This window comes from Cheilinus undulatus, linkage group 22 (genome assembly GCF_018320785.1).
Source record: "Cheilinus undulatus linkage group 22, ASM1832078v1, whole genome shotgun sequence".
NCBI classification, from domain to species: domain Eukaryota; kingdom Metazoa; phylum Chordata; class Actinopteri; order Labriformes; family Labridae; genus Cheilinus; species Cheilinus undulatus.
This window is the reverse complement of record NC_054886.1, coordinates 22,293,936-22,310,018: the sequence shown is the minus strand read 5'-3', so window position 1 is coordinate 22,310,018 and position 16,083 is coordinate 22,293,936. Positions and strand designations below refer to the sequence as shown.

General features: G+C 38.7%; 1 protein-coding gene across 5 annotated transcripts in view; it reads left to right on the top strand.

Annotated features, from left to right (window-relative positions):
* Positions 1-16,083, top strand: part of LOC121504157 (pyruvate carboxylase, mitochondrial-like) — a 465,432-nt gene that overhangs the window by 345,663 nt on the left and 103,686 nt on the right. The window lies entirely within an intron of this gene.

The following is a 16,083-nucleotide window of genomic DNA, read 5'->3' as shown; positions in this document are numbered from 1 at the left end:
CTACCATTCACACTATTCAAACAGATATATCCAGGGATGAGATTAGGTTTAAGGGGGAGACTGTGGCTCAGTTGGTGGAGTTGGTCGTTTCACAATTGGAAGGTTGTGGGTTTGATCCCAGCTTTTGGAGTCACATGTCGATGTGTCTATGGTCAAGACACCAATTCTGTCAAACTGCTTCACTGGTGGCGTTTGAATGTGTAAGGATGCGCATGAATTGGCAAATAGTGATGGCCTGTCTCTATAGCCAACCTGTGCCATCAGTGTATGAATGTGGGGTGAGTGGGTGTGAATAGGTGTGACAGTCAACTAACTAGAGAAGCGCTATGCAAGCTTGAGTCCATTTACCAAGTCTATTTAGATAGGCCTCCTGTTGCTTTACAATGATTACATTGCTCCTGACCTCTGTAACCTCTCTTATGATCCTTAACAGGGTAAAACAGGTAAAAGTTCATTTTATATAAAAATTTAGTGGTGTATGAATTGAAAAGACGATATTTAGAGTGCAACATTACATCTTAAGATACCAAAATGCAGTGTAATTGTTTTGCTTTTTGTTTAAATGTTAGGTCTAGAACCTATGTGAAATATTCAGAACAAGAGCATTAATTTAGTTGCCAACTTATAGGAGAATGAATGAAACTGGGCGATATGGCATAAAATTTAGATTTTTTTTTACCTTCTGTGGTAAGGTGTTATATTGTAGTATTACAAAATCAAAGGTAGTGAATTAGCATTAAAAAGCAGCAAGAATAGGTTAGGACTGTGAACCATGTGGTTTTATCCTCATAAGCACAGTTTCATTATTTTTCAGCCATACCTCGTATGTGTTTAAGCCGGTGATGACGGTGTTGTAAAAATTCATGGGACTCCCAGCGATGGACTCAAATTAATAACACTCTTATTTTTCTTGAGGTGCTGTGTTTGGCCCCGACAAGAACATATGAGATGATTTATCAGCAGAGTTAATGAATGTAAAAGTGATTAGCTTTACTGCAGATACCAGGAGCTATGTAGTTACCGTAGAGTGAATGCTACAGACTTCCAGGAATCTCACACCAGCGACTCAATTTCAGCTGCCGTCAAATAAAGGTTTATCAGTAAGCTAAAGTACATGAGTTATTAAGAGACAATGCTAGCAGCATGAGGAAGTCATGGATAACAGAGTCGTCACAGCTTCATCTGCTTTGTACTGAGGGAACAGCATGGTTGAGTGATGATATTAAAGTGGTATCCCCTGTATCAGAAGGTCATATATTATACCTTTGAGTTGTCCTCCAACCTCAGATTCTCTGCACGCTAGGAGTTTTCAGTGCAAGACCATGAATTTCATCTTATATTCCTGATTTTCTAAACATTTTCAGAAACTTTAATCTATCCCAGCATGCCCATCCCAGCAAGTTTGTTCATTAAAAATACACAAGAGGACCTTGCTTGAGTTAACATTCATAACACATGGGTGAGAAGCTGCTGCTGTGCTGCTGCTGCTGGAGAAGATATTAAACTACACATCAACCCTTAAATTCCAACACTCTTATTTTTGACAGGTCAACAAGTATCCATTGACATGAGTAAGAGTCGATCAAAAGAGCTGCCATTAGAACTTTCTTTCATCAAATCCCATCGCCTGGAGCTCATCTACTGACAGTAATTTTAAGACTCAAACGATCCAGCATGTATATCCAAATGAACTTCATCACAGCGCCAGGAGATGCAGAGCTGAAACTCTTCTGTAATCTCTACAGCAGGCCTGTTTTGTTGCAGAATATCGTTTTATCCTATGATTTAAGACCAAATGGGTTTCAGTTCTGCTTCTGGTGCGTGTCCATGTGATCGGGGTAGTAATAGGGTTTATTGAGCTGGAATCCCAGAGTGAAGCTATGAATTCCTAATGTTCTCCCCAGGCTTTAAAAGGCTGAAGATCCCCTACTGTTTTATGCTGTCTCAAAATCGTCTGGAGCACCGCTGATTCAGAGGTACGCATTTCTTTGGAGGGCGAGCAAATAGAAACTCAAAAGTGTGGAGTCTGTTACTTTATAGTGGAAAGAAAGCATCCCATATGGTGTCAGTACTGCCTGTGTCTACCAAAAACAAAAATTCTATTTAAATGTAAGGCCTTTTTGTGTCAGACTATGAGACAAGTTTTAATTAGCACAGACGACCAAACAGCTGCTATCAGTCTAAGACGGTACACTCTGTGGGTTTGGAGTACATCACAAGTCATTTAATGCGTCACCAGCCTACTGCTTAAGGATTCCCAAAATACCATTAAGCAGCTATCTGTTTTAATAAGCTCACATCCCAGGGTCTCACAGAGAGTCTGAGAAGGCCTCCTTTTGGCTCGTTCAGAGCCCCATTTGTTGATCACAGATGAGCCTGAGTCACTAGTCGTCCTTCGCGGTGAATGTATCTCCCCTGGGTGTAGAGGAGCAGCATGACTCTTTCAGGAAAATTAAAAATGCAGTAGGTTATTTTGCGTCTTCTCTGGGAATTTACCTTTTATTGTTTCCGCTTTTATCACCTTGCCTTATCATTTTATTCACTGTTTTAGCTGGTCCCCAGGGAACCGTGTGAACTTCAGCAACCCTTGTAAATTGTCTGGGATTGACATGTAAGTGGTTACAGCTATAGCAATATTTCAGAGCATTTGAGGAAAACTGTCAGTCCCTTTAAGTCAAACCACAACAATATTTTGTTGCTGTGAAGCGTTTGCTTTTCAGACCGCTGTTAGAGAAGAAACTGACAGTCTGTTCGTGCTTTCACACTAAATGGGTTTTCTGTAAGTTGTTGAGGCAAATTGGGTTTAGTGAAAAGCATTTTCCCCTGAAAGCAAAAAAAAAAGAATTATTTACTGTTCTACTTAAGGTTTAAAAAAGTCTTTATTTTGAAGACTGTAAGCTGGAGATACAGTCCCCCGCAAAAGTAACGGTGTAGCCCATTCCTTTATTTCCTTTATTTTTGCTGTAGACTAAAAACATTTGAGTTTGACGGAGACCAAAATTTCCGCTTTAATTTCCAGGCATTTACATTTGGATCTGAGACACAACCTAGAAGATAGCATTTGTAACAGAACATCAAATCTTTAGGTGAGCAAAAGTATTGCAACAGAAAGACTTGATATTTACCAATAACTGCATTGAGATTGTGACCACTGACATCACCAAACTTTTGCATTCTTGCTTTTCCAGGCTTTCACCATAAATTTTCTTTCACTTGTTTGTTTTGGGGGTTACTCTATTCAGTCTCCTCTTCAGCAGGTAAAATGCACGCTCTATAGGGTATAAGTCTTTTTTATTGCCTTGGCCATCTAAAATCTTCCACTTCTTGCCCTGGGTGAACTCCTCTGTTGTTCTGGCAGTGTCATTTTCATTATCAATGAAGATTAATGAGCCTGTCACTGAAGAAGCCATGACATAATCTCCACTGTGTTTCACAGATGAGCTTGTATGTTTTGGGTTATGAGCAGATCCTTTCTTTCCCGAGCTTTAGCCTTTCCATCACTTTGGTAAAGGTTAATCGTTGTCTCATCAGTTAATAAAACTTTGTCCCAGAATTTTTTTTAGGCAAATTCCATCATAAATCAAATGTTCAAATACTTATGCTCACATTAAAAATGGTTGAGCTCAAACAAAAGGTGCTCTCTTGTAAGTTTACATCCAGATGGAAATATCTGTAAATAAAAGCTAAAATGTTGATCTCTTGTCTCATATTTGTCTTTCAATGTCAACCCCAAATGTTTTCAGTCGACAGCAAAGATAAAGGAATTAGCCGCATCGTACCAATACTTTTGGAGGGGTGTGTATGTGACAGTGGTTTTCAAATGGTGTGGTAAGGTACACTGGTTTGCCTTGAGGCAAGTCTAGGTGTGCTGTTGGAATTTGTACAGTCATATGTTAGTACTGAAACTATACAACACACCAGGGTTTTTATGGTTAAATGTACTCATGCCGCCATCTTTAAGCTGCTCTGGCTGCCTAGTCTTCCCTGCTCCCTCTTCAAGCTGCTTTTGCATCCCACCTCCACCCCAGCTCCTCCTTTATGCTACATCTGCTGTGTAACTTGACAGTATTGCAATAGCTGTTGCTTTTCTACAGTTGCATCCTTTGTCTTGGAGGGCTGGGGAATTCAGCACCATGGACAGCACCACACTCCACCGCTGAATGGTTCTGAGACAAATAAGCAAAGTCCTCCCTGCACCAAAGAAAAAGCTTTTTTTCATTTATCTTTTCATCTCCATGGCTTTATAAATTGCCCTAGAAATAAGTAAGAAGTTAAAGACTATTTTTGATGAGCTGTGCCTGACAAAACCTCAGGTACACTGATGCATGTAGGGACAGTCCCATGAAAACAGCTTCTCGATGCATTTATTCACCTTTTAAGGATTTTTCCAGACCCTACGAGCCTATTTAAGGTGGAAATATTCCTGAGCCCAGCTCCCCTGATGAAGTGCAAGGTGAAAATTACTTTGCCACAGAGCAGTGATATGAGTTATTACTGGAAAGATCACCAATCACATTTTTTATTTCAGCGAGGAAAAAGCCCTGTGGCAAATGTCAAACGCTGAATCCAGATTTAATTTTTAGGCGCATAGCCATGAAATAGTCATGCCCAGATCAGTTATCTTTATAATGGGGATCCTAGTCAGACAGGAATGAGGTATATGTTGCTTTCTTTTGGGGGTAAAACACTACCAGAGTGTATTTCAAGGCTGTAAAGGCCATTGGAATTGGATGACGGGGGTTTTCATTATGAATAGTTATCGAAGAAAAAAATACATGAGGAATCAAGACAGAAGTAGAAAATGATGAGAGAATTTAAAGGCAGGACCTTGGTGTTGAAGAGGAGTGAATGAAGAAGAAGCACAGGCCAGGGGGCTGTAAACTTTATTTTTCCAGACAGAATATAAAATGATTATCAGTGGTGTCACTTTGACCTCCTCATTCTCCCACTGGACATGTGAACAGATGCATTTAGACCCATGAAATGATAAAGGCACGAAGCCATTCACACATTTGCAGGCTTTCTGACATTGCAAACATTTCTGCTGCACTTAAAAACCAACTGAAGCCAAATAATGTCCACACTCTCCCTGTATCCACATGTGGAACACTCCCAGCCCCATGTTCCTGCGAGTCTCCATCGTAAATATTTGTTTGTGCTCACATGCTAGCTGAGCCTTTGGGCTGCCATAAAAGAAAGATGGCCCTGTGTGTTTGGCGTGCGTGTTTATTTTGGGTACGTCTTGCCTGCTTGAGTAAATTTGTAGCTGATATGAGTGTGGACGTCCCCCACATGTCTGTGCGTGTGGGCGCTCACTCCCTCGGCTGTGTGTGAGTGTGATGATCTTGTTTACGTGTCCGGGCCAGTGGTTAAGGCGTGACGGATGGGGATAGGGGAGACGGAGGAGGAGAGGAGAGAAAAGACGAATGACCTGACAGCTCCCCTATTCAACTCCTAATCACTGAGGGAGCATGGAGGCTGTGTGACAGAGAGAGCCAGTGTTTGTGTTGGGGGAAGACACAGTGTGTGATGTGCATTTGTGCGTAATACTGAGAACTGCGTGACAGGTTTCAAATCCAAACTCGAAATCTCCTCCTGTGCCGTCTCTGATACTGTTTTTGAACCCAGTGTTGGATAAAGTTTGATCCATTTTTGCCGTTCAGAGCCGTGAGAGTCCATGTGTTTGACTAGCTCCATGCACCATGTGTGCTTCATCATTTCTCTGAAGGCAAAAAGGTGTGTATCAAATTAAAGAGGCGTTTTGAATGCTAGTGATCAGCCTCCTGCATGAAAGCCAAAAACAAGGGGAAGTCAAGATGGCACTTGTGCTGCGGTGGGAAAAACACATCTCCTTGTCCTTCCAATTAGCCACACTTGTTCCTTTCCAACCCGATTGTAATGTTACCTGGGAGAGCTCCACTTTGCTGTGATGATGGCCTTTTCTTTTTGGGCTGCCTGTTCTTGTTTTCTCTTGCCTTTGACGTAGTTTGGTTTGCTATTAAACTGACTTGTTTCATATAGATCTGTGCCTGTCTTAGTTTAAAGCTATTGCTGGTATTATTGTGTTAAAATTTTGGTTTAAAGCTGCTGTTTGGAGTTTTTATGTTGTCATGAATTATTTATGTGGATTTGTTTTGTTTTAATCTTGATGATTACGGCTTACAGCTCACAAAAATCAAACATCCATTATCTTAAAATTTTAGAATATCACAAAACATCAGTCCAAAAAAAAAAAAAAACAGATTTAAAATACAGAAAAGTTGACCTTCTCGAAAATTGGTTGGAGCTCCTTCTGCATAAATGACTGCATCTATGCAATGCGGCATGGAGGCGATCAGTCTGTGGCACTGCTGAAGTGTTATAAAGCCCAGATTGCTGTGATAGCAGCCTTCAGTTCAGGATAGGGCAACTGGTGGCTTGAGGGCCACATGCAGCCTTCCACCTTATTAAATATGGCCCCGAAGCCAATTTTAAATTATAGTGAATTATAAAACTTATGAAAACAGTCAAAATCTGCAATTAAAGCATGAAAAAAAGAAACATTTCTCACGATCTTTTGCTACTGGTATATAGTTAATTAGTTCATAAAGTTTTTTTTTTTAAATTTAATTAAAACAATAAAAACTTTCTCAATTTATTTTGATCTTTTCTAATATATGTTTTATTTTTATTAACTTTTATTTCTTAAGTGTTTTTAAATTTGAATAAACTTTATTATAAGTTTTTTGATGTAATTTAATTCTGAATGTATTTTATTTGTGTTTTATTTCACATTCTTGTTTTCTTATTTAATTTTTCTCCAATAAATTTATATTTATTTTGAAGTTCTTTTATTTGTGTTTGAATTTCATTTTTTTATTTAATTAAATTTTGACATTTAATCATTAAATTCTTTTACGTTTACTTTTTCTTTTCAATTTTTTTGTGTTGTTAAAATGTTATTTTCCTTAATTTTTATGTTATTCTTATTCATCAAATTTGATTTATTAAAATTTCTTTTTAATTTTTTACATTTGATCTATGTTTGGCTTTCTGCTTTCCTTTACATATTTTAAATCCATTATTTTTTTTATTTAATTTTGCATTTAATTTGATTCTTTTATATTATTTTTTTTGTGTGTGTGTATTTTACCTAAATGTTTTCTCTTTTGTCTTTTTATTCAGTTCATTCTTTTTAGTTCAGTAGATTCAATAAGCTGCAATTTTTTAAATATACATCACTTAATGCACTTTTAAAAAATATGCAAGTAAAATACAAAGTATTATGTTTGCTTCATTGACAGAGCAGCCTGAAATTGATTCAGTTCTTTTTTTTTATCTTATTAAATAAACAATTTCTATTTACACTTGTGTTTAAAAACATAAATATTGGTATAATAAAACATCAGGAAAACATCAGATTCTTTAATTCCTTGAATTATTCATAATCATGGGAGTTAAATTGAGAATGCCCAACAATCTGTAAAAATGAATACGGCCCTCTAAATCAAAGTTGCTCATCCCTGCTTCACCTCATCTCTTCCAGTCAACTTTTTATACATTTGCTTTGATAAAGCCTCTGAGAACAGCCTGCCCTCTCTGTAATGACCCTCTGCTTACCCTCCTTGTAAAGCCACAGCCATGATTGTCTTCTGAACATGTTCAAGTCAGCAGTCTTCCCCATGATTGCAGCTGTGTGTACCAAACTATAGTAAGAGAAAGAAGACTCAGGAAACCTTTGCAAATTTTCCACAATATTCTAATATTTTGAGATAGTCGATTTTTTGTGAGCTGTAAAATGTAATCAAGATTTAAAAAAAAAAACAAGTCTTAAAATGTTTTACTTTGTATGAGATGAATAAGAACTGGACTATTTTTAGGTTGTAAAGAGAGGGAGGAACATGCAGAAAGGAAAAGGGGGAGATGCACGAAGGGAGAAGAAGAGAAGAGGGAGATTTAGAAAGTGAGAAAACAAGCCGGGCAATATTACTGAAAAAAGATACATTCATGGATGTCCAGGGCATAAATCCATCTTAAACTTACAACTCTGTATAAACTTGCATTACCCCTATTCTTAAAGGCTTAAGTCTTCAGCTTTCTGTCAGTCCCTCTCATATACAGTGATCAGCTTTGAGTCTTTGTCCTCACCGTCCAACCATGCAAGCTGTCTAAAAGAGAAGCTTTGCAATGACAGTGAATTATCTTTCATGTTTGTGGTAACATTAGCAGCATGTTTCAAGGTAGCATGCTTTTTCCATTTGAATGTGCATTATGTGTGGATTTACATGAATTTCCACCAAATCTTCAGCTGCAGAAAATAGCCCAAACTCTTTATTCCATTGTCTCTGTTGAAAGCCATGACCTTGGTGAACTCCTACATGAAGCAGAGTAGAGTTCAGCCACAGCCCTGACCTTGACCTCAACCAGTACCATGTTTTAACTTCAGTATGCTCCACTTGTTTGTGTAAATATGAAAAACAAACACCATAGAACATGGAGGATGTGTGGGAGGAGGATGAGTCTCAAATGATGATTTCAATATTTTTCTCCTCTACCTCAGGTTGTTGTTCTTACAGTAATTTGGTGCACATTACTGCAGTAGAAAAGAGGATTACACAACAGGAAACACTGAGGTCCAGATTAGTGTCAGTACAGAAGCTGACTAAACTCAGGGGAAAATGTGAAACAAAACTGTGGTTTTTAGAAGTGCCTTATTGGAATTTATTGGCAAAACTAAAGCAGATGTTGAAGCATGTGCTTCTTTCAGGAATTTGATCTGATCTTATAAACACCTCTTCATTGCAGTTGGATTCCAGCCAACTTTAAACACAATCCTTCCTGTCTTCACATTACTTGAATAACATTAGACCCATGTACCAAAAATGCTCAGCTCTTACATCCCATAGTGAAGAGGAAAACTGGGAGCGGTCTGTACGGTTGCACCTGCTTGTCTCCCCACCTACTCGCCTGATTTGTTGAGTGAAAAATGACTTCTAACCCTAGCAGTGACAGATTGTAGACAACGAGAATGCATAAAATAGCAGGTGATATTCTGCCCAACAGCCCATCCTAAGAGATATCCAGACTGCATTTTACTGTCTGGTGTAAATTCTCTGTATATTGCCAATATGGAAACTCCTCACAGAGCAAAAAAGGCACAAAATATTCTCTTTTTAGTCTTCTTTGCACAACTTTCATAACTTTTCTCCTTTTCCCAAATCTGCGCAACTCCAACTCTACACCCAAGTTATTATAAGGCAGTGCAAGTTTATTTGTATAGCACATTTCAGCAGCAAGGCAATTCAAAGTGCTTCACTCAAGACATTCAAAACACAGTGACAAAAGGAAATAGAAATATAACAAAAAATTATTCCCACGGGAGTGTGGGAATAATTGGGTGTAAGCAACCTGTGCTTTGTACTGCAGCAGAGCAGAGAAACCATGTAGATCCTCCTGGGACTGGTATTTATCATGTAAATGAGAAGAAAATAGGACTTTTTATGTTAGCATTAGCATTAAGGAAAACATGTAATACACATTAAATGCACTTTAAAAAATGAAAAGGGGCAGACCCTGATCATACATATGAGATTTGATGCAAATCAGAAATTTCGTATGAGTTAGTGACTTCTTGTCAAAAGGTGAGATATCAAAGAAATGGCTGAATTGTGTCACTTCCTGTTGCCAGTAAGGGTGCTACATCAAAATGATTAAATTAACCAGTGAATATTTAGAGGGGCAGACCTTGATTCTGCATGTGAAATCTGAAGGCAATCAGATGTTTGGTTTGAGAGTTGTTTATACTTCCTGTCAAATTGGCGAGATATTGAAATGGTCACCATCGCTAGTGAAGCATCCTTCAAGAAACATATCTGTGTTGTGGCCAATTATTGAGGCCTCTCTGCCAAAATCAGAGCTCAACAGGTTAAGCACAATAAGTGGGATGAAGACAATTTCCTGTTGGCACTAGGGGATGCTATGATGAGATGTTTGCATGTGGGTGTGGTAGGTGTGATGCTGTTGTCTTGTAAGAAAGAGCAGAAGATCACAGTTATACTAAAGTTATGACAGGTTAAAGACATTTGGCACCATCAAAAATACCTTATTTTGAAATTGAGATGAAGCTGGTCAACTTCCTGTTGGGCTTCAAGCAGGGCTCCAAGAGGCTTTTTTGTTGGTCTTATGATGGTCTATATGCAGATGAACAATCAAACCCTAGGCTGAATGGTGTGCAAGGGCTGAATATTTAAAGGGAAAAATGAAAAAATCAGAGGCAGAAATGTTTGATTGCCAGAAGGGGGTGCTCAGACAAAGTCATGATATTGATGTATGAATGTTTTCAGGATCAATGTATGATCATCCCTGTGAAGTTTGGTGGTAATTGAGATGAGCACTAAAAGCTTAAATGGTTGTATTTTCACTGCAGAAAATGTACAAAAACTAGTTTATATGTTGGGCTCTGGTCACAGCCCAATCATATGGTGAAAACTCACAGTTCGCACAACTTTAGATCTCTAGGTTGTCTAGTGTGAGCAAAAAAATTCTGGGGTCAATTAGATGAAATCCCTGGACTGGTTTGTTAAAACATGAAACTTGTGACTCATTCAAAAATGCCAAAATTTAGAGGATGGCCCCATGAGACTTATTTTTCATCTGATCATGATACATATGTGTACTGATTTTCATGCATGTAGCTCCTACCCAGTCCCCAATGTCATGTTTGCTTGATGGACTTTCACAATTCCACCAAAATACCAGTTTCCACTGGAGGACAAATTTCTGTAAAGTTTGGTGGGTTCTGACAAAATAATAACGCCTACATATACAAGAGAGTCTTCTCCAACTGAGGTCTGTGCTCAGGCCCTAATAAAACCCACAAAAGATAAAAACAAAGATTACAACATGACGTCAGTGGTGGATCTCCTCTCTTTACTGCCATCTGGCCCCATCTCAATTTAATGGTTGAGAACTTGTGTGATTCAGTTATTCTTTTCACAGGGACTTGTATTTCTTCGTGGGAAATGAAAGCCTTATTGCAAATTAATGTTAATACTTGACTCTACTAATGACAACAGATAACTGTCCCGAAACTCAATTAACCATAGAATTTCAGCGTTAACACTCAGCCTTGTCAAAAAGTGGCAGATAACTGCCTGTATGGGATCATGGTCACCTGAGGACATTGAAATGTAGATCCATGTGTCATCTGCATAGTAATGGTATTTTTTTTTTATTTATTTTTTTTGTTTTCTATGATCTGAGCCGGTGGAAGAAGGTAGATGGTTAAACAGAGGAAAGAGGCTCCAGGATGAAGCCACATACACTTTTGTCTGCTCAGATTTAAAGTTACCTATTGGCACAAAATAGTCTGTTCTTGAAGTAGGATCCAAACCAATCTAATACTGTGCTAGAAAGTCCCATCCAGTTTTCCAGTTGGTCTAACAATACATTGTGGTCGATTGTGTTGAATGCAGCTCTAGAATCCAATAAAACTAAGACAGAAGTTATGCCACAATCTAAGCGGATGTCGTCAAACACTTTTAGCGCTGAGATGTGGACTGGAAGATGCCAAAGCAGCTGTTAATAGTTAAAAAGGTGTTGTCTTTGTTGGCAGTCATGCTAACAGACCAGGAGATAAATATTTACCTCACTACATTGCCCTGGCAATCACCACTAAAGCTGATTGCAACAAGAGCTAGGCTATAACAACCAGCTGTGAGCAGAGTAGCTATAAATGCACCATTTTGCTGAGAAATAATAGTTTAAAAAGTCAGATCCCAGTCTCATTTCTGGACACATAGAAACAGTTTAAATTGTTTTTTTGTTTTTTTTTGCGCCAAAACGAGGCGATGACTTCTGTTACTGAGCCCTGTGTGTAGAATTGTGCGTAGGTGTGTGTAAATGAGAGCCTGTTCCTGCCCTCATTTACATTCAGATGTGTTTACTTCACTACTCAACAAACACATCTCACAGGTGTTTGTGTTTCTATGTATACATGTTTTTATCCGCAAACTGCAAAGCATCACTGGCAGAGATTGAGAGTGCATGCATGTGTTAGCATGCCGTGTGCATTGCAGTGGGAGCTGTAGCCAAGTGGTTGTTACAGGGCATCCAAATCAGGGGAGAGCCTCTGCTGAATATTTGTGTCTATATCTGTTCATGCTTGTAAAAGAGAGAGAGATTACCAGCAGCATGATCAACGCTGAGAGAATACAAGAGATAGTCAGAAAAAGACTGGGAGGAAGCACAATGTGCACGTGTTTTTTTTCATTAGGGTAAATGAGGAGAAAGAGTAAAGGGTTTATTTGTGTATGCATGTGCATTTGTGTGTTGTAGCCACAGGCATACAGAGCAGCCTGATAATGAACACATTGATCTGATACAGCAAAGAGAAGCTCAAACCTCCATATATAAACGCTATTTATTACTGTTCCCTTCATTAACTGTCTTTTTCCCTGTGTCTGCTTTTCACACGTTGTATTTTTCATGGGCCCTTTGAGTGAATACCTCCCTCTGAGCACTTATTAGAGTGTTTGTTTACCCACATAAATCTTGGATGTTGGTGCAGGTGAAGCATCAAAGTGCCCCAAGGCCAAAACTCAAAAACATGACACTGAGACCAACCAAATAAATAAACTCTTCAAAAGCTAGATGACCAATTCAAATTTGCAGGGGTAAATAAAACTGTTTCCTCTTCAGAATTGTGGAAAAAAAAATGGGTTAGGGTTAGGGCTTGGTCTTTTTTTTACAATTGTACAGACAGCTCTGTACTCATGGTGCCTGTAGCATTGGCCACATCATTGTAAGCTGACATGTCAGATCGACTTCTCATCCATCTGGGTCTGTTTTTTAGGAAGGGCAGAACCTTTGAAATAGTTCTATTTAAATGATTAGACAAATGTTCTGCCTTATCCATTACCGGCCAGTCAGACAAGACAAGACATGACGTAGTGGGCTGGACAGGTGACAGCTATTGTTGTTCACTATCAGTCGAGCCAGTTGGCAAAATAAACACATGCCAAAAGCTACCCACAAGCCTATTTTAGTGGTCTCTAGTTATCTAGTAAATACCTATTAACTTCAGAATAATCCCATAGTAACTAACTGGCTGAGTCATGGGACCATCAACTGCTCAAAGAGAATCGTGACCCAAATTTTGGAGATGTTTTTGGTTAATCACATATTTGCACATAACTGGGCCTATGACAGTAGAAAGTGTGCAGCAAAACAATGAAACGGGACAAAACATGCATGTTTTATGGAGTCTCATAGACAACTTGGCACATTTTTTCCCAGGCACACATCAGTGACTCAGTGAAAGTGTCTCACGACCCACTTTTGGGTCCCAACCCACCAGTTGGAAACCACTAATCTAGTAACTTCTTGAGAATAAGGTGGTAATAACCTTGTAATAACTTGCTTTTTTACAGAGTAAAAACTTGGATAGATGGTAATAAGTTTTAACCTAGTAATAATGTGCTAATTATGAAGTAATTTCTCATAATATTGTGCAGTTATCCAGTAATTAGGTGGTATTTTACCAATTAATTTCCAATAAATAAGGTTTTTCTATATTATGATGATGTATACAAACAGAATAGTTTATTAAAGATGGACCAGTCATTTGTCACCATTAAAACTACTTGTTTTATAGTTGAGATGAAGCTGGTAGACTTCCTGTTGAGATTTGGGTATGGCTCCAAGAGGCTTTTTTGTAGGTCTGATGATCCGTAAGCAGACTGAAAATCAAAGCCTAGTTTGAATGGTTAGCAGGGGCTGAATGCTTCGAGTTGTTTTGGAGGAAAAAAAATCAGAAATCATAGAGGAAATTTCCAGTTGACAGAAGGGAATGCTGTGAAAACTAATGATATTTTTGCATCAATGTATTCAGGATCAATGTGTGATCATCCCTGTGAAGTTTAGAGATGATTCACATAAACACTGTGGAGTTATATGGAATCAAAGCGGCTCACTTTATGAATTAAAGAAAATCAGTTTTCCCAGTTTGGACCCCAAGTACGACTGCGCCCTAAAGTGAAAACTCCTACATAGTACAACGTTAGATACCCATCTTGTCCAGAATAAGCACAAAAAATGTTAAGACAATCCCATGAAATATGTAGGTGGAGTTCTTTCAGACATGACACCAGTGATGGTGCTCCAAAATGGCCAGAATTTGACATTCAACTGTTTGTAGTGCTCTTTCTGTATGTTTTAGAGGATGGGTCCAAGAGACTTTTTTTTCCATCCTGTCATGACATATGGTATATGTGTACCAGTTCTCATACACGTAGCTGTTACCCAGTCCCCTATCTCAGGTTTGGGGTACCCAATGGACTTGCCTAATTTCAATACCAGAACAAAGTTTCCACTGGGGACAATTTTCTGGAAGGTTTTTGGGACTTTTTAGGCGCTGACCCCAAAAACAAGCTGCATACAGCCTAAACAATAAAATAAAAAAGAACGCCTACTATGTTTCAAAGGGAAACATTGGTTTCTGCAATAAAAGATGCATTACATGCATGATGTATTATTTTTCAAAAATAGACATTCAGTGATGTAAAATTTATTTTAAATAGTGACAATAAAACCAAGCTACTTTTGACTTTGAGAGCTAAAACCACATCGTAACTAACCTTTAATCAGACATGAACCTTTAGCTCTTATTTAGTTCAAGAAATAAGGCGACAAAAACATAGTTAGTGATATATAAGCTGGAAATATCAGCAGAAATGTTCCTATTTCTGCCAATAGTGATATTTCACCTATAGTTTAGTGCATCCCTCCTTGTCTATATTAGGCGATCCTTTAGTTCTTGTGTTGCTATGTACAGCGGGACAGATTTAACATGGCTGGCTCAGTATGTTGGCAGATACTCTAAATGTAAGAAATAAGACGTCCACAGGTTTCTGAAGCTGTGCTGCAGCAGTAGCAGGGGGCTGAAATCCCTCTCTGTTTTGCTCCACAGCTTGTAGCCCTGGGCTTGGCAGTGCAGCACAGCTACGTGAATCCCTTGGCTCTCCCTCTTCAGCTCTCCTTCCTGTAGCAGGAGGCTGAGAATACAGTGTCATTTTGTGTGTGTGAAGATGAGATCCTGTCTGCGAACGCCTGAAGAGGCATACATAGTTTTGTCTCTACATTTCAATAGCTTGCTGCACTTTATTGCTTTTTCATTGACCAAGCAGCTCCCTCTATGGAATTCATTGTCCATTGTCATATAAATTATACATATACTGCTGCTGTCCCTTTTTCTCTCTGTTATAAGCCAATAGGAATGCAGTTCCTCCCTGTACTCTGCGTTTCATTATGTGGACATCTCATGTTGGTAGTATTGGTATGACCAACATGCTCTTTATTCGTCTGAGCGCATTGATCTCTCTGCTACATCTCCCCCTCTCTCAGTGCTGGTAATGAGGTGTATGTCTGTGTGGTTTGTTTATTGCTCAGCTCCCTTCGCCTAATTATGGGCTTCCTCAATGATTGTGTGCAGCAATTATTTGAAGTTGCTCTGGGTTTGACTGTCAGCTAAACACCCAAACTGTGGTTGTAAATTTTGGCCATCTGTGTGCAGAGTGTGCATACACTTTAAATACACTTCTTACTTGTCTTTGTGTGTTTTAAAAAAATCTATTTCTGGATCTCGATACTAATACCAATGGTACATTTTCAGGCAGGTTTATTCCCCATATCAGCGCGGTCTCATGGGGCTGTGTTTCAGTCCAAGTTCTCAGGCTGTCTGTGTGCATTTATAAATAAAATTGATACTTGGATGCTTGGTCATGAGTGGCAGGGGTTTTCTTCTTCTTAAATACCACTTATCCAGCCGCCTTTGACATTTAGGGTCTTATGCAATGACACTTTGAGAAATGGGCTTTTCACACTGTTTACATTCCTTCACTTTCTGTCATTCCACTGGGACATTAAGCAGTGATAAACACAACCAAAGCTGCTCCGCGAATACATTAAAACGTCCTCCTTTCTTTCATTCCTTCAGCTAATGCTCCTTCTCCACCAGTCTTTCGTTCTGCTAATCCTTCTTCTGTCAATCTCTTTGCTCTTTTACCCCCTTTATTCATTTTCTATGGCTCTTACAATAATTCAAAG